The 22,040-nt window shown below is 29.0% G+C and overlaps 1 pseudogene; it reads left to right on the top strand.

Annotated features, from left to right (window-relative positions):
• Positions 1-18,150: 18,150 nt before the first annotated feature.
• LOC129289091 (endoglucanase 3-like) lies at positions 18,151-21,611 on the top strand (annotated as a pseudogene).
• The last annotated feature ends 429 nt before the right edge of the window (positions 21,612-22,040 follow it).

Here is a 22,040-nt window from a genome sequence, read left to right as displayed (position 1 = left end):
TAACACCTTTGACTCCCCAAAAACGGCACCAAAATTTTGATACTACTGTTGAATAGCACCAAAATTAATAAAAACTAAATTTTGTAGTAAATCATAATCTAGGTTATCTCCCCAAGAGTCAATGGAGCAAGTAGTTGAATTATAAGTATAAAAAGGTAAATAATGGGGGTTTTTTTATGATGAAATTAATTTTTGTTGTGATGGTAAGTTGAAGGTTGATGATATAGTTAGTATGGGAAGTTGATTAAATTATTGAAGGCTTGTTGAGGACTGAATTTTGATGAATGCACCCAAGGTTTTTTGCCAAAATGTTTGAGAGAAGAATTTAGTGAACAAATATTATTAAATTTCCATGTTTATGTAGGAGGAGTATGTGTTAGTATAATACTGATTGGAAATCTCAAGATTTGTTGTTGATTTTAGTTTCTTGTCAAATGTGATTTAAAGTCTTGGTTGGGATATATTTTATAATGTTTTGTATTATTGATGATGCATGAGTAGTGTACAGGAGTTTGATTGAAGAATTACATGATAAGAAGAAATTGATACTAATGAAATTTGGGTTTGTAGTGAACATATGTGAATGCTATCAAGATGTTTTTTTTTAAAAAAAATGCTTAAGAGAAGAGTAAGGTGTCAATGGATTAATAAAAATAATTTTGGAACTCATTGACAAGAAGGAGGAAATTTATATTCTAGTTTAAAAGTTTATGTTGATGTTGAGAAAACTTTTAAAAATTTACATTTGAGCTTGAAGGAGGGGTTATCTATTTTATATCAAGATGCTTGTTTCTTAAATCAAATTGGAATGTCCATGAAATGTTCGTTGAAATGTTTAAGGAAGGAATTAGAGTTGAATCGAGGAAAGTATTTGAGTCATATTGGGTGCTTATTGTGAATTGAACCTTGACACACTCAAGGTGTTTGTAAAATGCATGATAGAAAATTTGACAAAAATGCAAGTTCTTCAATTTTTATACTACTAGTTTTGAACGAATATGTGTAAGTAGTGATTTGATCATTAAATTGGGATCCTAAAGTACTTAGAGTAGATTAGATTAAATTAAATGATAGTTGTGGCAATTTATTAACCTTTAAGAAGGTACAAGAGGGATGAAAATGTCTTCTCTTGCTTTAGATGGATTTTTGAGAAATTACTAAATTGGTAATGAATTTATTATTGTATATTTTAGGCTGTGATGTTGTTTTGGATTAAATTTAAATGTCACCAAGTGCTTGAAAATTCCTTGATAAGTGATTTTTAGAATTATGATTTATTTATTAGGGATTTTATGTAATCATTTGAGATATAAGTGAGAAGTTGAGGAAGAGTAAGATTCAAAAATTATTGAAAAACTTTCAAGTGAGTGGGTAATATCTCAAATAATTTCTTGCAAAGTGTTTATATAATTTCTTTATTTAAATTTTAAATTTTGATATTATTCTTTTATAAGTTATAAACATTCTTGTAAATTCTATTTTTATAATTTATGTTGTGAATAAGAATTGATTGAAATTGATATAGAATAAATGGTTCTAATTTTTAAAAGCAAGTTAATTATTTAACTCTATGTCCATATAAAAGCTTTTAATACAATAGTTTGTGTAAGGAGGAAATGAAAAATAAGTTTAGAAATGGAAGAGAGTAATTGAATGGTATACTTTGGAAATGAAAATATTGAGTTGTTTTATTTTTCAACTCCTTATACGCTTGATAATTTTTGCTAGAGGGACTGAGTTCAAAACACTAAATGCTAATGGTAGTTCTATTAGTCCTTGGCATATCATGTACATCTAACTTGCAGGGTGCTTGTAAGATGTGCTAGCCTTGTGCATAGGCCAATGCATGTGAAACAGAGAGATGGATATCCGTGAACATTGTACTCACATTTGTTTTGTGGGCTACATGCTTGTGTTTGTTTCATGGCTTTTAGCCACGCTTGTTGGTGACTTATTCTCATAGACTGTGCGTCCACCCTTGTCAATCATTCTAATTAAGTCCTACTAAAACATGATATTTTGAAAAATTATTATTATTTTTAAATTTATTCTAATAAATAAGTTGTTTAATTGTATATGATTTTATATGGTAAATTTTTCCCTAGATTGGATTTAAAAATTTATTGTATTATATTAGTTATTTACAAATTTTTCTTGATTATATCATCATTTGAATTCTTTTTGTAGATTTTTATTAATTGTACGATTCTTGATAACCTATAAAATTCCAAAATTATTGGTTTATTTTATAGTTATGTTGTGAGCAATTGTGTCATTTATTGGTAGTTATAATATGTGATTTAATATTCCATTGATTTATTTTAAATGAAATTTTATTACTTACTACTTTTACATGTTTTAGCTATAATTTTGATTGAGGCACTACTGACTGAAATTTTTTTTTGTCTTAGATAATGTAATTGACCTGCACCTCTCACTGATCATTAAGGGGCTTTGTAGCTTTTTGGATGATGAAAGCACATTTCAATCATTTATTTTAATGTAAATACTCATTACATCATACAATAGTAGTTAGTACTTCACGTATGTTATAGTTAAGTCTTAGTTTTATTTTGCTGGTATGTAATCTGCTAGTGTGGAGCTAGTCTCCTTTACTAGATTGATTTGCTGCTACTTTCACTATTGTAGGAATTTGGGAGGTTCAAATTAGAGGGAAAATTTTTCTGAAATTTCTACAAACATTTAAAACTTTACAAACTTTATAAACATATATAAAAAACTATATATTGATAGTTCAGCCTAATTTTTAGTTAATTAAGACTTATGGAATGTAAGATATCTCATATTCCATGCTACTCATACCCTTTGTATTAGGGTATGATAGAAGGATTACTAATAAATCTCTTAATGGATGTCCATTATGCTTATTTATTCTTTTGATTACGAAGTAAGATTACGAGGGTGTGTGTATATATATATATGGAAAATATAATAATAGAATTTTATACTTTAATTGTATTTTGTTTTTAGTCCTTATAATTTTATTTCATTATTTCCAATCTCTTTAGTTTGATCTGTCTACAATGTTAGTCATTATAATTTTAAAAATTAACATAAGGACCTTGAACTAACATTGAGGGAGTTAATTTTGTTGATATGTACTTAACTTTGTATTAACCCTTTGTTGACATGAACTTAATCTACTCACATTCATCTTTCACATTCTGTTTAAGTCAAATATAAAAGAAAGTTTTTTTTTTTTCAATTTACCTTTTATTTTTAATCATACATGGTCAATTTATTTTAATGTCATCAACATATCTTAATCATGTCAACGAAATATGGTTAGCAGTTACAATAAAATTACTTTCGTTAGTGGCAGCCAATGGTCTCTGTGTACTTTTTAAACTATATATAGAGATTAACATTATTATAGACTAATCAAACTAAAAAAACTAGGAATGTATAGAGATTAACATTATTATAGACTAATCAAACTAAAAAAACCCAGGAACAATGAAATAAAATTATAGGAACTAAAAATAAAACACAATTAAAGTATGATGACCTACTATTGTGTTTTCAAGAATAACCCAAACAATGTTGATTAAGTGGTCATTATTTAATTTGTCCAATAAATAAACATTTTACTATATGTTATTTTGCGCATTGGATTTAAAGGTGAATATTGTTAAGAGTTTGGTGTTTGGGTTTGGGTTTTGTGCATAAAAAATATTGCTAAAGAGTGCAAGACAAATTTAATATTAATACTATATGCTACCATATAGTATTAATATTAAATAGCTGTTATTAGCCAGGAATCCATAAAGTACAAGAGACAATGTTTTCCCAAAATATTATATGCTACCTCATCCATTATCATATAGATGAGTATTGGAAGGTTATCACCTCTAAACTGTTTAGATCTAACCTGAATAATTTATAGTTATAGTTTTTCAGTTGGTGTTTTTTAAATAATTTTTTTTTTGGAAAAACTGACATTTAAAAAATCATCTTTATTTTATATTCTGTATCCATTAAAATATTTTTTTTTTAAAAAGTTCAAAGTAAAAAGCTATAAATCTAAACTATTCAAATTAGATTTGAATGGTGTCTAAAGATAATGCTCATCATACATATGAGCACTAAAATTGGTTCTTTCATTCTAGTGGCCTCTTTATAACACATCATCAAGGTAATTAATTAAAATCAAATTGAATAAATCCCTAAACTTAAATTTCAGTCATCTGATTTGCGAGTCACATGCATTTGGAATATTTTATTACTATATCCTGTCATTCCAAAAAATGATGTCTTTTTTTTTGGCCCAAAAAATAATGATATCTTAAACATTGGAATGTCTAACTAAAATTCAAATAATAAATAAATATAAAAAATAAGTTTAAGGTTATTCTCTTATACTTATAGTATAGGACAAATTTACCATTTCTTATAATTAAAAAAATAAATAAAAATGCACATAATCCAAAAAGAAAGACGGAGATGTAGAATGTAACAGCTGTTTTTTTTTTCACTTTTACTTTTAATTTAATATTACAACATTTAATGCAAAGAGGTGATTAAAAGAAAAAATTTTAGTCATGGACCCTTGATCGAACTTAATCAAAAAGAGGACCCCAAAATTTTTGAAACTTCACTAAAGGACTGTATGGAATTTTTCCTAAATTTGTGACAGAAATGACAAAATTTTCCTCATTTAAATGAATAGCATAAATGACTTGTTTGTTTCTATACTATATGTTGTTCATTTACTTATGAAATATTGTTTATTTCCCTACTTCATTTGTTTATGGCCCTTGGAATGAAATCAAGTGAAAGTAGGCTTATAAATAAGTAAAGTACAAAAACAAACAATATTTTGTAAGTAAATGAATAACATACAGTATAGAAACAAACAAGTCGTTTATATTGTTCATTTAAAAGAGAAAAATTTTGTCATTTCTTTCATAAATTCAACAAAAATTCTCTACAGGTCCTTTAGTGAAGTTTCAGAAAATTTGGGATTCTCTTTTTTATTAAGTTCGATCAAGGGTCCTTGACCGAAATTTTCCTTGATTAAAAGGCTGGATAGGAAATTTTATTTTCTTTGAAGGATATTATTGGAAGAAATTCATTATTATACATAAAAATTTAAAATGGGACAAGTATATATTTAGGGACAAAATGGAAATAAAAATCAAAAAATAAGGATAGAGGAAAAACAAACTTCAGGTGAATTTTAAGAAAGTTTTGGATTGATTTTAGAAAAAAGCTGGGATTTCTTAATTATTCTTTTGGTTTATGTAAAAAAAATTAATGTTTTTGTGACAATATTTTTGAAACGGAGAGGGAAAATCTATACTTATGAAGGTGATACTTGTGATGGGGTGTGTGCGTGTTTAGTTTTGGTAAAATAAAAACTATTAGTCCTTATACTTTAATTTAGCATGTTTTGATATTAGTCACTATGTTTTTTTCTGACGTATACACAATTATGTTAATTTTGTTGTTGAGCTCATAAAATTATAATGACTGGAACATTATATGAGCAAATGACTACAAAACTTTTCATTTTTCTATCCTTACTGTGGTTTCATCACTACTACAAAATAAGATTACAAGAGTGCTTTTTTTTTTAATCTTAGGGAGCACTTTTAAAGCGCTCGCATATCGAGCGCTTCAAAATGTACAAGCGCTCCTGTATGTATGCTGTAAGAGAGCTCCGGGCACACGTTAGGGGCTCCCGTAAGAGAGCTCCGGTAAGAGAGCTCTGAGCACACGTTATATATGAGAGCGCTCTCTATAGGAGCGCTCCCATATGATGCATACAGGAGCGCTCTCTATAGGAGCGCTCCCATATGCTGACACCTTACCGGAGCGCTCCTTAAGAGAGCGCTCCTGTATGCGGCCGTATGCTCCGCTCTTACAAAGAGCGCACCCGTATGCTGACAACTTACAAAGAGCATATTCCTTCTAAAACTCCTCCATTGCACATTTAATAATTTTGTTTTAATGTCTGGCTTTTTTTTTCTTTTTTGCTTTGTGCAATTTTTAACACAACTCATCATAATTTTAACAACTCAATATAAAAATAATAATATAATTTATGCACACAATATTAGCCATGGTTAAGTCCATATGGTTATATTTAATAATGTAGGCACTAATATTGCTGACATTTGAAAATTAAGGGAGTTGGAGCCACCGAAAAAAAAAAGTATTATGACAAATATCAAAAGACACTAAAATATAAGAAAAGCAAATATATTTTCTCTTTAACTTTTTACAGAAAACAATTCAATGTCGTGCGATGGCTGATAAGTGAACTAACTACAGTTGATGGTATTTTTGGTACAGACCATTGTATTAATGTCAAAATTAATCTGGACAAGTTTAATTTCGGACAATTTTGATTGCTAGTGTGAATATCCATATCTGAATTTCCCTGCGTTCCCATAGAAACTCAATGTGAAGCTACACTCTTGTTCTTGGATTATTCTAGCTTTATTTATGAATCGCGATTAAAGTTCACATGTTCACACTTTTGATTAAAAATAAGGTAGTGTTTGGATGGGTGGATTTAAGTTGAGAATTTGAATTTAAAATCTCAAATTTAAAATTCATAGATTCTAAATTATTTAATTAGATGATATAAAAAATTTTAAATTATAAGGTTAAAATTCTTTGTTTGGATCTAAAGTAAACTTTTAAATTTTAAACTATATATTTGAATTTAAAAGAAACTTGGATGACTGATCAAAGTTGATAGTTTGAATGTCCAATTTTCACTAGGATCAGGCAGTCAACTTTGACTGGGACTGTAGCACCGGTGATAATCAAGATGGGATGGCCAACTTTCACCTAAACCGGATCGACTGCGACAATGAGGACAAGACAGTTTCATTCCATAGAGATCAGACCGAATGGCTATCTTCCATCGAGACTGGATTGATGGCAATTTCATTAAAGAGGGAAATTTCATTGATAGGTATATACCTATATTTAAAAGGATTTTAAAAAACTATGGTGAAATTAAACTTACTTGAAGAATGACAATTAAATCCAAAAATATTTAACCTGCAACTAGGTGTATGATAAGTTTTTTTAAAAATAAATTTTAAATAATTATAAATTCAAAATTATAAATTATAAATAATACACCTAACTTTTAAATGTAACTTTCTGAATTATTAGGTTCCTAGTGAAAATTTATAACTTATTTTTTTAAAAAAATTTTCAAAAAACCAAACAGTCATTGGTTTTCTTTTAAAAACTTTATTGTCTTTTTACAACTTTATTCAAAATAATTAATATCCACCTAAAGAAAATTTATTAACTTCATATAAATATTTATTTTATTCTTTAATTTTATGACATGTCTTTTCATCCTAATTCCATTAGTTTTGTTAGCAAAATAATGTTGACATTAAATTTTTAAATATTAACAAAACATTATGATCTATTAATTTTAATTTTTTAAAATAACAATGATTAGCCAAAAAAAAACCTACCATTTGAGACTAGCTATGTTATAACTGTAAAGAACTAAAAATATACTTTATTAAATTAGGAGATCAAAATAATTACTTCTATTATTTTTTTTAGATTTTTTGAATTTTTTGAAACCTTAATAATTACTCCCTCCATTCAAAAATATAATGTATTTTTAATCGAATCTCATCTTTCAATAAAATAGTTACTTACTTTTAAGTTAACCCTATTTTTTCATATTTATCCTATTAAACACACTATAATAAATATAAAGTCACTATCAGTAGGAGCACTTTTGGAAAAAAAAAAAGGCAATGATTACATACTGAAAGACTAAAAATGCTTTACATTTTTTAACATACAACATCTCAAAAATTGCTTTATATTTTGAATGGAGGGAGTACTTCTTTTCATTAATCTAAAAGGATTTATCATTATTTTTTTATTCATATTAAAATATTTTAATCATATTATCTCCTCATTAAATAATAAAGACTAAGCCAATAATTAAAACAAACTTAAATATTTAAATTGATAAAAATTAAATTTAAAGAATTAAATTAATAATTGAAACATATTTAAAATATTGAAATTTTTATTATCTCACTTATCATTTCAATCACGAAATTTTTACGCACAACTTTTGTAAGATATAACTCTATTAATTACTTACCAAAGGTTCAATGGCTTACTCTATATCATGTGTGTGTATATATTTAATGCAACATGTTACTCCCTCCTATCATGTTTATAGGGTAGAGATAATTTTTTTATTTTATTTATAAGTTATATTATTAAATTTTCATCATAAAATTTTCTTTTACCCTCCATTGAACATTAAAGAGAGAAAATATGCTATGAAAGCATATATATTTAAAGGTTAAGGTGTATTTTTACTCCTAAACTTTTTTACAAGGAGCATTGAGCATCTTGTACTGATAAATAGAATAATTTTTCCTTTGAATCATTTTTTTGAGGAGCAAAAAATTTCTTCTATTAGTTACTCGCTTCATCCCTATATATAAGATATTTTGAACTGAATCACACAAACTAATAAAAGTTGGTTATTTAATTAAAAACACAACAACATTTTAATTTTGTCCCTAATTATTGTAAATAAAAAATAAATCTCTTTTTTTAAAGTAAATTAATAAGAGTACTTATCTTTTTCTTTTTTTAATTTAATATGGATATAATGGTCCATTTATTAAAAAATATACTAACAACTTCTTTTATTTAGGGATAAAAAAAGTTCTAGAAGACCTTTATATATAGGGATGGAGGGAGTAGATGTTAACTTTTTCCTTTTTTGCTCATGTGGCATGTGCATGAGGCTCATGTGCAGTAATAGGTAAGACTCTAATTATATCTTTTGGTGCTAATTTGTCACTAAACTTTTTTCTAGGAGCACTAGGTATTATGAAGTTTTTTTCTATGAACGTTAGATACCCTAACTTAATAATTTAATAAAATTTATAAATATTTAATAATTTAAATAATATTATTATAAATATTCACCCAAAACTTATAAATTATTTTTTAAATATTACTAGCTCAAACTAGTTTTTAAAAATTTATAGATGACTTGTAATTTTTTATATATTGATTAAAGGTTTGTTTGGTTTTATAACTTTTAACATCTGGGAACTGCTTTTCTACTTTTCAAATGTCAGATATTGTTTGATTTTTAATTTTTTTAATAAGTCCATTTAAAAAGTTATTTTCAGATGTTGTTGAATATGTTTTTGGCCAATTTAAAATAATGGAGCTTTTGAAGAGTGGATTTAAAAAGTGAGATGTTGTTTAATCATACTATCCCAAGTTTAATTTCTTATTCTTCAATTTAAAAAATAGTTAATTAATTAAAAATATAATTATCATTTCAGTAATAATAATGATAATTAGGTATCAAGTTTTTAGCATTATAAATTGAATAATTAATTATGTTAATTTTTAACATTAATATATAATAAAAATTATAAATTTTTATCACATTTTTTAAAATTAAAAATTTTAAAAAATACAAATAACTAGAGATTAAATTTTTAACATTATAGATCAAATTTCATGTTATTTAAAATCTCTATCACATTTTTAAATATTTTAAATATATTATATTTGTATAATAAAAATTAAAAATAATCATAAATCAATGCTTTTTTTGGTTATTGTATATTCAAAAGCATATTTTACTATCATAATCTAAAACAACTTTTATTGTACCAAACTAACTTTTAAAAAAAAATGCATTCAAACACATTTTATTGCAAGAACTGAATTTTGCTAAATGAACTTTCACTAAATAGACTTTTGAAAAACTGAAAACCAAATACATACTAAGTTCCTTATAATTTTTATGGTTTTTTTCTATAATTTTTTTGATCAACTAACTGTATTCTTTCAAAATATTACACCACCCAATTTAATATTTGATATTTTTCAACTTCATATTAAAAATGAAGGGAATGAACTTCTAAATTAACAAAGAGATTTTCTTCCATCATCTATCCATTATTCTCTTGTTAAATAGCCTTTTTTAGCACATAAATGGCATAGGTGATACCTTCCAAATAAACACTTTTGTTGGGATGTTGATCTTGCTTTGTCATGTTTTGTATTTTAACCCTAACACTACAGTGTATAGAGAATATAAATTTGGGTGTGTAATATTTAGGAGAAAGATCATAATTAGTTGAACCAAAAATTAAAGAAAAGAACATAAAAATTTAAACAATTTAATAAATATTAAAAATATGATCTATATATAAAAAAATTACAATTCATCTATAAATTTCTAAAAAACTAGTTTCAACTGTTAATATATAAAAAATTTATATCAATGAATATTTATAAGTAATAATATTTATATTAGTAAATATGAAAATATTTAATATTTTACAAATATTTATTAAATTTTATTTTAACTAGATTTCAGGGTGCCCAATATTCTTAGGCAAAAACTTTAAGTTACCTAGTGCTCTTGGAAAAGAGTTTAAAAGTACATTAGCATCAAAAATATTATTAAAGTCTTACTTATCATTGTGTGTGGGTTCCACACATAAGCGACGTCAATAGAAAATGAAAAAAAATTAATCACTGACTAATAAAAAATATTTGTACTTTTAAAAATAATAGTTTAGAAGAAAAATTATCCCATTTATCAATATAGGATACCTAACACTCTTTAAAAAAGAGTTTGGGAATAAAAATGTATCTTAATCCTATATTTAATAGGATAAATTTAAAAACTTATTAAATTTCTTCTTATAAAGTTTTCATTAGTTTCAGTGAAATATGTTAAAAATAATTTATAAATAAAATTAATATAATAATTATTACTGTATTCGGTTGAATCTGATGCATGAATTTTATGGAAATCAAGCGGAAGAGAATTCTTGTCCAAGAAAATGATCTTTCAAAGCCTTTTTTCGTGGCGCCCAATTATTTGCATTAGCTATTGATATGATTGTGTTGGGTTATATAAAGATATAAACAAGGAAAATTTGAACATGAAAAAGTAGAAAATGAATGAGATGAAGTAAATAAAAAATATTTGGATAAAGAGGCAAAAATACCCACAAAGTGGGCAGCCAGGGGCACCCAATATCCTTAAGTGATGAAAAGGGCAAAAATACCTATAACATCGTATTTGTGGGTGCAGAAGTAACCAATCCATCTCTTGCCTCTTAACTCTGTTTATTTCATGCGTTAATTGCTTATCTGGCCTGCCTCTTGTCGTCTGACAAGTCTAACACTGATGTGGCTTATTGTTGTAGGTTTGAAAATGACGAGTCAGCTGGTCGACACACGATTTTTGAAAATAAGCACAAAATGATGAAATAAAAATTTGTGTTTATTATGCCTAAGCGCTCTAGTCAATCTTTCATCGTCTTCACTATTTGCTTCTGACCCAATGCATGGCGTCATCTTCATTGTCAACCACCAAAATTAGCAGAAGGAGGGTGACATAGATCAGACAAGCTCAGCACGAGGAAGAAGATGAAATTCTGGCTAGGCGTTGCCACTGTGGCTTGATTGCTCCTAGATAGACAGCATGGACGGATGCTAACCTAGGGAGAAGATTTCACGGGTGTCTAATGTATCACCAGGTAATATGATTTGAAATTATTTTTTTCCCATTTTCTTCAATTGCTACCTAATGTCGATGCTGAACATCACAGGGGGGTAGGTGCAGCTTCTTCAGTTGGCACGATGGTGATTTTGGTGAGAGGGAAAAAGCTATCATAAAAGAGTTACTTGATGATATAGATAAGTTGTATGATGAGAATGCCTTGCTGAGAAGAGGATTAGATGGTCAAAGATTTGATGAAGAGATTAGTGCCATTTCAGTAGAGTTGAAGAAGCTCAAGGGAAGATATAGGAAGAATGAAATTGAACTTAGGAACTATAAATGGAGCTTTAAATTGGCAATGGCAATGTTGTTAATGTCATGGGTAATCTTCTTGTTTTGTTACAAGAGAGGTTGACTAAATGGATATGGTTTTTGTGTATTGTATTGCAAGTTGTAATGAAAAGAGTTGATCCCCTGTTATGATGCTAAATCTCTGTCTTTATGAATACAAAATGAGAATTAACGTGCAAGTTTGTTGCTGAACACAAAATGGACTTAACACAAAATGAGACAAAAATGGAACATAAAGTTCCTTGTTGATTTTCATCATCCAAAGTACACAGATTAGTTTGCTAAAAGAAATGCCACTTTACATCAGTATACCACCTGCATCACTATTAGTGTAACAAAAGAGAAGGCAAAATATGCCATCATAGTGGCCAAAATACCATCAACTACAATTTACATTAGACAACTTAATTTTGACAACTTAATAGACTATTACACAAATTATGTGTTCCTTGTGTTGCCCTTAATCTTGCCAATTCTCTTCTGTCTCTCCACCAAGAGTTGTGAGGTTGTCACACATGCCTTGCCCTTCCATCTTAAACTAGGAGGATCAATTGGCAGTTGTAAACTTTGTGATGTAGAGGTCACTTCATTAGTTAAGGGTATTTTTCTTGACCCCTCTCCAACCTTAGATGTCTAACATCTTGATCTTCTCATTGCTTTCTCATTGGGTATAAGAAAGCGTGTCTTAGGGTCAGCATGTTGCATCATATATTCCTGTCTAGAGCCTTCAATAATTACTTGCTCAGAAATTTGTCCAAGCTATAATGTTTGGGAAAATTGTTGGTTAGACAGAAATGAAAACAAATATTAAAATAAGTCACACACATTCTACTTAAAGCAGTTATAACAAGTATTGAAATAAGTCACATAATTGTTGAAATAAGCTCACATTATACACTATCCTGCTAGTGTGCTCGTCTATTTTGATGCCCATTCCACTTAGTTGCTTCCTTCTAATTGGTTGCTTTGTCCTTAAAACAGGGGGTTGCACAGCTTGAGTCAATTGACTCTCATTAGGTTGGCTCACAGGAATTTCAGTTGAAGATGCTTTCCGAAATAATAGCTTTTAACATAATGTTTGTTAAAATCTCACAAATACAATGTCTAATAGAACAAAAATGAGAATTTCAATTTACCTCCTTGTAATGAAATTTATTGTGTCCTTTTTTCTTGCAAACACTGCAAGTGATGGATCTACCCTTCTTGCTCAATTTTTCTAGTCTGATTCTAGCCCTAACCTTCCTCCTATCTATCTCTTCAATTCTGATTCTCTTTTTTTAGGCCTTCTAGGCAACATGTAAACAGGTGGTGGTAGCATAGGAAAAGTATTTTCACTATCCCAAAATTTTTTACCCCTGATGGGTTACAATTTTTGCCTGTAGCTAATGGTGTATGAGTCCTTGTGATAGAAGGGTGAAATTTAGGTAATAGGGTCTAGCTTCATATGATATAAGGCATAAATAGCATGTTGGCATGGGATTCCAGCCAAATCCCATACCCGACAAGTACACATCCTCCTAGTTAAAAACATTGTGTGCCTATCTCGCCCTTTGGTGACCTTATAGCCTTCATCCCCATTAAATACCATAGTACACTTAGAAGCAAGTTCTCTATTTCCATCAAACAATTCCATACACTTAGGACTATAATCACTTTGCCACTTAGTCACATGATTTTTACTCTTTGCCTACTTTTGCATCATTTTTACTCTTACACCATCAAACATGCTAATAAGGTAAATACCTATATTCATCAATCCACGAATTAAAACTCTCAATGGAGTTGTTATCAACTACCCATGTCTGACATCTAGAATTAAAGTAAGCTCTTACCCATGCTTGTATTGGATAACTTAACACTGCCTTTACTGCTTGGCTGCTTAAGTTGCCCATAACCTTAATGTTGTCTTTAAACTGTGCCTCAAATGAGCTCCAAGCACATGCGAAGAAGATCTTCCTTAATTCATTTCCCTTCCATCTCTTAGACCAATTTGCATAGATATGCCGAGCACACAGCCTATGTTCAACCTCTGGCAGCACATCGGATACAGCAGTCATCAAGCCCTACACAATATTAAACATGCTAAGAACACTAGACATCAACACAGCACATACATTGACATTTGTATATCTTACCTTCTGCATATCTGACATAATAGTCACTTTTGACCTATTGCCAAGATTTAATGACCTCTGTAGCCATTGGATAAACCATATCCAATTTGTGCTAGTCTCTTTTTCAATCAATCTAAAGGCTAGCGGGTATAAGGAATCATCAGCATCTAAACCTATAGCTGTAAGTAAAATGTCCCTAGCTTTTCCTTTAAGAAATGTCCTATCTATTATTATAAATAGCTTACAGCCCTGTTTCTAACCAACCTGAAACATATTATTTATATAAGTCAAACAAATTTTACAAGGTAATAAAAAAATTCCTAAAAAAATAAGATTCATACCTTTGAAGCATTGAAGCAGAGGTACATCCTTTTAAAAACTCTTCTTCTAGCTTCTAGGGCCTCATTGCTAACCTCAACACTTGCACCAGTTCCTGGATTTGAGATCCTCAACTCATTGCAGTAGGTTTCTAGCTTGGCAAACTCATCTACATAGCTCCCCTCCATCTCTCGAAGTATTTTCCTCTTTTCTCACTTACACTTGTGGATACTCACGTGCACCTTCATCTCCCTCTCCACATCTCTTTTTATGTCCTTTGGCTTGAAGTGAGGATTCTCTTGAATTTTATCCTTGAACTGGTTAGCCAACCAATACATAGAGGCTCGTGGGTTCTTGTAAACCCTAGTACACTTATGCTCATAACACAAAGTCTTCACTTTCATACCTAGATTGGATCCATCTTTAGAAGCATAGAGAATAAATGGATACCCTTCTTGACATATATACTGGATCCTATTTTTTTACTCTTATTTATTCTTAAAATCACACCAGTGCGTATTGCATAGTTGTCCACAGCCATTTTAATGGCACTTTTGTTAGGAAAAGTCATGCCCACATTAAAAAAAGGCTTGCTTCCTTCCTTTATAGGCTTTCTAAGCATCTCAACGGGCCCTTAGTTAGCCTTAATGCCCAACGAATCCTCACTGCTTCTCCCAACAGATGCATCACTTTCATAATATGGAGACAAATCATCTAAACTTTCCTCAGTATCATCATCCACAGAATCTCCCTTATAACTCTCATCCTGACTATTAGACAAGTTACTATCATCCCTCTTAGATACATCACTACTAGACAAGTCCTTACCATATTGAATAATTTAGTCCGCATACTCATCTATTATTTCTACCATCCTTTCCATGTCTTCAGGTATGTTATCAAGACCTTCTACATCCTCTATGTCATCATCAATTACATCTTGCATACTGTCTATCTTTTCCTTAGAAGTTAACTTTACTTTTTCCCTAGAAATTAACCCATGACCATATAACATATTTTCAATTATTGAATCATAATCACCTCTCAGTCGCCTTCTAGTCTGTTCCCATCCTTTGTCTGTTGCATTCACCATTTAGCAATATATAGCCAAAAGCTCTGCATCACTCAATAGTCCTTCATTATTGCCCTCTTCTTCTACAGCATTGACTCTAGCCATATTACTCTACCCACAAAAAATAAGACAAAAATCAGAGGATGAAAATCCGACAATGAAAATCTGAAGATAAAAATCAAAGGACGAAAATTCGAAGATTTTAAGGGGATTTCACTGTTCAAAGGACAAAAATTAGATGACGAAAATCTGAAGACGAAAATTGGTGCTTACTCGTGCTTCTATATATTCTTTTTCTTCTGAAACCCTAGCAAGCGATTCTTCTATCACATGAGCCCCGCTTCCTTCGCTACCTCATGTGTCGACCGTTGGCGCTTTTCCTTTCTTCTTCCCCATTACAAAAATCTCGATTCCAGATGAACCTTACAAACCTCTCGATTTTTTAGTTCAAACAAACACAGAGCGATTGTGCATACTAAACCACGTCAATGTTAGACTAGTCAGACAACAGGTGGCAGGCCAAATAAGCAGTTAACACACGAAATAAATGGAGTTAAGAGGCAAGAGATGGATTGGTTACTTCTGCACACACAAATGTGACGTTATGGATATTTTTGCCCTTTTTGTCAGTTAAAGATATTGGGTGCCCCTGGCTGTCTACTTTGTGGGTATTTTTGCCCCTTTACCCAAAATATTTTGTATTTTTATTTAATAAATAAATAATTTAACCCTAATTACAGATATGATATAACTAACATTTTATACTTATCAATTCAAAATTTTTTTAATCTTCATGCAATACTTATAATTCATTGAAAGCATTTGTAACTTGTAAGAACAAAGGAAAAAAATCTAAGAAAAAGATAATATATTAATTCTTAAAGAATGGAGATGCATTAACTTCGTATTGTAAAATTGGATCGGAGAATGATAACCCAAAGTCTTAGTCCTCAAGCATAGGAAGAGATTTTTTTTTTTTTTTGGAATTACAACTGAGATCCAGAGCTAACACAACTTACAAATTAATCAGAAAGAAGATCCCTTATCATCATCCACCACTTTCAAATAAAAAAGTGGGGTTGATCAAAAGATAAATACTCTCCTACTCTGTCCCAAGCATAGGAAGAGATTTTAAGAGCAAGTGATGTAATCATCAATTATCCATAATTTTTGGGCAAGTACCCATAACGAGTTTATATATTTTAGGATAATGAAATTTTTAGTTTTTTAAATTTGTCTCAATTATTAACTTGGTTCCTCAAATTTAATTTCTATAAATTTAATCTCTCAAGTTTGTATAGATAATCAATTTGGTCCTTATTGTTTAAAAAATAAGTTACACTATTAAAATTTGCCTATATATATAGTAGAATATTGATGACAGTCATGTAAATTAATTAAAGTAAGTATAATTATTTAGGTTAAAAAATAGACTATGAAATTTTAAAAAAATTAGAGAATAAAAACACATTGTAGGTGATTATTATGATAAAAATTAAATTCATTTTAGGGTTAATTTGTTTTCATTTAGCAACCTATACATGTCAAATTATCAATATAATTTACACATTAGATTATTTTAAAAGTCAATTTATGTTTTAAAACTTAAGAGACTTGCATAATAATTTAACAAAATATAATGAACCAAATTAATCAAAATTAGACTTAAATGACTAAATTGATAATCAAGACAAATTTGAGGGACTAAAGGTTGTACTATACCATGGATTTTCTATTAAAAGAGGTTACATTAAGTTATATATATATTATATAATATAGACTTTTAATCTTGAATTTTGTTAAAAAATATTCTCTTGAAATATTTTTTAAAATATCAGTTTGAAATAAAAAAATAAAAGTATTTTCTTAAAAAAATAGATAAATACCTTCTCCCTTTCATGGTATATATATTTGAACATATACATTTAACATAAACATTTGAGCATACGAAATTTTCAGAGCTATAGGAATTAAGGTGGATTTTTTAGTGGGACTGGTCATCAAAGGGACAAGCTGAAAAAATCATTTTAAAAAAAAATAATATCAATTTATTTGAAACCCAATTCTAGTGGCTGATAATTAAAAGGCATAACCAACCCTTCATATACATTTAGTTTACTTTTGAAAATTAATTTGTTAAATACAATCTTAAATAAAAATAAAAAGATGGCCTTCTTTTTAAAACTTACCCAAAATGAATAAAGAAATAATATACTTATGTTTTTAGAAAATTTATATATCTTTATAAAATTCCAAATATCATCATCATCACCATCAATACATAACAAAACTAATAATTATTTAATGTTTAACTTTTCACCATTTAAATTTTACTAATATCAATTTTTGGCCAAATTTTACTAACATCATTCATACTATAGTTCATATATTCCCCAAATGAAATAATTACATTTTCATCATTTATATCAAATATTCACTAAAGACGAAAGAACTCGCAAAAAAAAAAAAAAAAAACCGTTTACTTCAAATTAGAGTCTTTCTCAAGACCCAACCCAAACGTTTTTAGGGTCTAAATTTCAGAAATTCCACATTAAATGACTTGACAAATAAAATCAAATCCCAATTCAATGGATAAGTATGGAAAATAAAATAGTATGAATTGTAGATATCTTGGGTAGTAAAAGCCAAAATTTGCGGCTTGAATGCTTGTGATTGAGAAGATGAATTCTTTTTGTTGGCTTATAAATTTGGAAGTTTGAAAGCTCATGTGCTACCACACTCACATTCATATGGCAACCAACTTAACAAATATGGGAGCTTCCTTGAGGTTCTTTAATTTGTTACTTGCAATAACATCACTATTACTGTTGATGTTAGGAAATAATAGTGTAGAGTGTAAACAAAATTACAGAGAAGCTCTTGCAAAGTCCTTAGTGTTCTTTCAAGGTCAAAAGTCTGGTAAGATTATTCCTCAAAACCAGCAGATCACTTGGAGGTCCTCTTCTGCACTTTCTGATGGTCTCTTGGCCAAGGTACTTAATTATTAACTCTCTTTAATTACTTCCTCTTATTTAATTAATTAATTCTGAATATGAATATCCTCTCATGAATTGTATTGAGATGTTGAATTGAAATGACAGATAGACGAAAATCCTACCTGCTATGTACCGATGACAAGAAAGAGATATACCCGCCTCTAATTTTTTTTCCATTAATTTTCATCCCTTCATCTGAATTGTTTAAATAAAATTTAGACCTATGATCCGTTTTTTATTTTTTTTGAAATTTTTATATTTATTTTATTTCAAAAGAAGTAAAATAGAAAATAGAAAATAATAATTTTAAGTTTTTTTAACTAAAAGAGTAAAATTGTTGATAATGATAGAATTGGACGAGTTTCAAATCCTCCTAATATACATATAGAGGGGAAAAAAAGATATTTCAAATAGTAAGGAGGAAATGGAGTGTATAGGCCCTAACCATCAAAATTGTAACTCTTATGATATAACAAGAAAATATAAAAATTAAATTTAAAAATATGAATTGTTGCTATAAAATCAAAAGGAATCATTAGATGAGATAAATATGATACTCATCTCTCCTTTGATGAGCGCCAAATCTATATATATCCCTCTACTTCTTTTATAGTTAAGTATAAGGATTCAATTTATCAAACATAATACAGTAATACATTAATTTCTTGTTGTGTGGCATTTGATAGGTAGATTAAACAGGAGGGTACTATGATGCTGGAGACAATGTCAAATTCAATTTTCCCATGGCCTTTACCACCACCATGCTTTCATGGGCATCAATTCAGTATGCCAAGAAAATGGGAACTCAGCTTCAAGAAGCTGGGGTTGCAATCTGTTGGGCTACCGACTACCTCCTAAAGTGTGCCAATGCCAAGCCAAGGATCCTTTAGGTTGGAGTTGGAGACCCAAATGCAGATCACAAATGTTGGTAAAGGCCTAAGGACATGGACACAGTGTGAATTGTGTATTAGGTCTCACCCAAGAACCTGAGTTCAGATGTGGCGGGTGAGACCGCTGTTGCCATGGCCGCCGCCTCTCTCGTGTTTTGGAAGGTTGACCCAACTTATTCAAAACTATTGGTGAAGACAGCTCAAAAGGTGTTTCAATTTGCTTTGAAATATCAAGGTGCCTATAGTGATTCCCTTGGACATGTCGTTTGTCCATTTTATTGCTCATATTCTGGCTACAAGGTATTATTTCTCCCTAGCTCAGAAAATTTAAAATATAAAAAGTATTTGAAATATTATACTATTTACAATCTAAATAATGCATCTCATTTCAAGTTGATCAACGCAAATGCAATAGACCTACCCTAGTTGTTACTATTGACCATTTTTCTTTAATATATATATATATATATATTTGTAGGGAAAATTAATAATTTTGTCTCACTACTTTTGACTCAATCGATTGGAATTTAATCCTTAAATTTTAACTTAATTGTAGCTCAATTTTTATAATTTTAATCATTTAAAATATTGTTCCCAATATTTTAGGAACAAAATTATAAGGATTAAAATTATTTATTAACTTACAAAGATAATATTTTAAATTATTAAAACTATAAAAATTGAGTTGCAATAACTTAAAGTTTAGAAATTAAGATGTAATCGTGTCAAAATTATAAAAATTAAATTATATTAAGTTAAAGTTTAAGGGCTAATTGAGTAAAAGCCATAGCGACAAATGATTAATTTTTCTCATATTGCACTTAAAGTTATGCCCAAAATCGAAGCATGCATGTCTTTGACTTTTTGAATATTTATTTTTATGAAATTCAAATTCATCAGGACGAGTTATTGTGGGGAGCTGCGTGGCTACATAGAGCAACGAACTCAATTTATTGCTATAATTTAATCAAATCTTGGGGTGCAAATGATCAGCCGGATATGTTTAGCTGGGACAATAAATATGCTGCTGCACATGTCCTTCTTTCAAGGGTACATTAATTAATGTTCATATTGTTGTTTTTATATTTTTTTTATTTACTTATGATTGAAATATTAACACGTATCTCACAACTTCACAAAGATGACCTGGCTATATATCAGTTAGTCAAGGTTTATCGCAATTTTTTCTGGTTTTTTTAAGCAGCTTTAATTTTCTTGTTTTTCATAATATGCAGCGAGCATTGGTGAAAAATGATAAGAATTCTACTGAATATAAGCAAGCAGCTGAGAACTTTGTGGGCAAAATCTTGCCTAACTCTCCGTGTTCATCTACATCTTACACACCAGGTAACAAGCTGTATTATAATTCATGATGAGTTATGAATAAAACGACTTATTTCTTAGCTAAGGATGTTGTAATAAGTGTATTAATTGTGGTAGTTTATTGTACTATTAATTATAGATAGTGAATATGGTATACTTGAATGAATAGTTTGATAATAGTTTTGGTAGTAGTCTGGCACGTCTGGTATATTTTGTGTGCTGACGAGTTTGCTATATTTACATATTGAATTCATGCAAGTTCAAGTTTTGTCTGTAAAAAATATCAAATATATATTTAAAAATGACTCTCTACGTTACTTTTCATATATAAGAGCATCCTCATGGTCACTTTTTAATAAAAAAGTGATGTAGATTCTTGAATTTCTATGTCACTTTAATTTTTAACAGACCAAAGTGACGCAGAAACTGTTATCACATAGACAAGCCAATTTTTTAGGATTTGAATCTAGTAAATGGTTTAAATACATTCATTCAATAAGTGTCTCATGTAACATGATAACAACAACGGTTTGATAAAATTAAACGGCTATCAAAAATTTTATTATACAATATTTCAAAAGTATTAAATCTCAACCCTTTGGAAAAGATAATATTAGTAAGAGGTGTTTTGATTGTGATAGTTTTGAATTTTAAAAAAAAATATGTCTTAATAATTTTAAAATATTGATAAAATTTAACAAATATAATTAAAACACTCATCAAATGAGTATATTTAGACCATTTATCAAATTCAAGTCTAACCTTTTTATTATATCTGAGACTAAGTCACTTCAATATCGACGCGCAAAGCCCTCCAAAACTGATGTAAAAAACTCTGAGACTTGCTATAATTACTGTGATTGATTGATATGCAGGAGGATTGACGTACAAGCTTTCAGAAGCAACATGCAGTATGTGACAGCAATAACATTTTTGCTTACAACATATTCAAAGTACATGTCTGCCACAAAGCACTCTTTTAATTGTGGCAATCTCCATGTAGCTCCTCCGTTGCACATTTAATAATTTTGATTTAATGTTAAGCCTTTTTTTTTTTTTTTTGCTTTTTTGCTTTGTGCAATTTTTTACACAACTCATCATAATTTTAACAATTCAATATAAGAAATAATAATATAATTTATGCACACACTATTAGCCATGGTTAAGTCCATATGATTATATTTAATTATGTAGGCACTAACAATATTGCTGACATTTGAAAATTAACGGAGTTGGAGCAGCCGAAAAAAAAAAGTATTGGGATAAATATCAAAACACGCTAAAATATAAGAAAAGCAAATATATTTTCTCTTTAACTTTTTACAGAAAACAATTCAATGTCGTGCGATGGCTGATAAGTGAACTAACTACAGTTGATGGTATTTTTGGTACAGACCATTGTATTAATGTCAAATTAATCTGGACAAGTTTAATTTCAGACAATTTTGTTTG

Source organism: Prosopis cineraria, unplaced genomic scaffold (genome assembly GCF_029017545.1).
Source record: "Prosopis cineraria cultivar Desert tree isolate PC_DT_omini unplaced genomic scaffold, ASM2901754v1 PC12, whole genome shotgun sequence".
NCBI classification, from domain to species: Eukaryota; Viridiplantae; Streptophyta; class Magnoliopsida; order Fabales; family Fabaceae; genus Prosopis; species Prosopis cineraria.
Note: the sequence above shows the minus strand (reverse complement) of the source record. Positions and strands in the feature narration are given on the sequence as shown.